This window comes from Chiloscyllium punctatum, chromosome 31, assembly GCF_047496795.1.
Source record: "Chiloscyllium punctatum isolate Juve2018m chromosome 31, sChiPun1.3, whole genome shotgun sequence".
Lineage (NCBI taxonomy): Eukaryota > Metazoa > Chordata > Chondrichthyes > Orectolobiformes > Hemiscylliidae > Chiloscyllium > Chiloscyllium punctatum.
The window spans coordinates 7,226,023-7,228,170 of NC_092769.1; the positions used below are offsets into that span (position 1 = coordinate 7,226,023).

Consider the following 2,148-nt stretch of genomic DNA (forward strand, 5'->3'; position numbering starts at 1 on the left):
TATTCAACAGCCTCTTGCACAGCACCTTGTAGATGGTCTTTTGGAAATCCAGCTACACCACATCCACTGTGTCCCCGTTGTCCACCTTGCTTGAAATGTCTTCATTGAATTCTACAAGGTTGGTCAAGCATGACCTGCCCTTCATGAACTCATGCTGTGTGTGTACAATGGGACAATTTCCATCGAGATTCCCTGTTATTTCTTCCTTGATAATAGACCCAAACATCTTTCCCACTACAGAGAATAAACTAACTGGTATATAATTCCCCACGTTTTGTCCAACTCCTTTTAAAAACAGTGGCATCACTTTTGGTGTTTTCCAATCTGCTGGGACTGCCACAGAGTCCAATGAATTTTGGAAATTTACTGCCAGTGCATTTGCTATTGTTCCTGGCATCTCTTTTCGTACCCTGGGATGCATTCCATCAAGGTCAGGAGCATTTTCTATTATTAGCTCAATTACCTCCAAACAGTCTAAAACGAGCTGTTCCATCTTCCGGGGTTACGTTAGAGCCCGGGTGTCCTTGGAGAAGGAGCACGCGGTGTCCACCAACACCCTGGAGTTGTTCAGGGAGAGGTGGGCGTCGCAGGGAGTGGAGTGTATCATTTCCCTGTCCAACTCTATTTTGATTTAGTCCCTACCTTCCCCTTCACTGTTTTGATCACACAGCATTGCCCTTTGATGTGAAGGGCAGTGCTTGTCACTGGCCACTCGGGTGTTTTCCTATTTTCCTTTTGGTGGAAATTGAATAAAGATTCGTGCACTTTGTGTCTTTCACTGTGTCTCACACCTGCACACTCACGCAATGGGTGCTGGGGAAAAAAATAAGCACTACCGCAGTTAGGCGGTAGTGTGGGGGTAAAAAAAAGCAGGAATTACCCTCCCCTTCACTGTTTTAATGAAAACAAAGAAAAAAAAATAACACTAGCTGTTCTCTAATAATGATAGTTTCCAAATCCTCAGCTACCTTTGTCTCTTTGCTAGTTACTGGAAAGATATCAGTATCCTCCATTATGATGTCACAGATCTAAATGCTTCTTCTCATTTTCTCTGTCTTTATAGTCTGTGCTAGATTACTTTTCTCATGTTCTATATTATTTTTCATTATAGCTCTTTTACGGCTTTCGGTTGACCTTTAATGTTTTCCCAGTTCTCATTTTATGCTGTTTTTGGCCACATTGTACGCTTTCTCTTTCAATTTGATTTTCCAGAACAGCAACCCAATTCTCCAAGCATTTCACACACTCTTTCTTCTTGTGACGGCCCTCTCGAGCTGCTGCCCTGTTTTTCATGAGGCGGATTTCACATTTATGAGTGGTTTCTTCAGCATTCTGGGGCTGGCTTTGCAGGACTGGTGAAGATGCCATAACCATTCCCTGACCAGCAGTGGAATTAGGAGTTGTACGGATCTGATAGGTTTGGACATCTCCAGCAGCACCTTGTACAAGCACTTGGCTGCCCGGCACAAACCTTGGCTGTAGCTGCATTGGTCATTGTTCGTGTCTGGAGTCCTGCACTCCATCGTTACCATTGTTGGCCAGCTGAATTGCTCCCCCCTGTATAACAGCAATGTATTGTCCGCTGCGAGTCTGATAGATGGGTGCCTGCATCGTCATTGTATTTATGGTTGAGACAGACTCTTCTTCTGATTTCTCCTCATCGATTTCTTGGCACACCAGGGGATCAGAAGAAAGTTCATTCAGGATTTTCTTGAACGAAGGCTGTCTCGATAGAATTTCACTATGTTTCTGAGAGTCAGTCATGCTAAGCAGATTCCTGGGAGTGCTCATTTTCAAGTATAATAGAAATCTGAACAGTCTGAACTTGAGGGGACTGTATGACTGAGGACTGAGGTGCTTGGATTACTCCTTGGAATTGAACAGTCTGCCCATTCGGTAATTGCACTGAAGTTACTGCTTGACATGTTGTTGATTGGATCTCAGGCATGGTTACCTGCATGGTCACATTATATATTAATGATGTTGATGAAGGGACTGGGGGCATTCTAGCGATGTTTGCTGATGATACGATGTTAGGTGGACAGGCAGGTAGTACTGAGGAAGTTGGGAGGCTGCAGAAGGATCTAGACAGTTTGGGAGAGTGGTCCAGGAAATGGCTGATGGAATTCAATGTGAGCAAACGCGAGG

At 44.3% G+C, this 2,148-nt stretch overlaps 1 pseudogene; it reads right to left on the reverse strand.

Annotated features, from left to right (window-relative positions):
• Positions 1-1,116: 1,116 nt before the first annotated feature.
• LOC140456855 (cyclic AMP-responsive element-binding protein 1 pseudogene) lies at positions 1,117-1,948 on the reverse strand (annotated as a pseudogene).
• Positions 1,949-2,148: the final 200 nt, after the last annotated feature.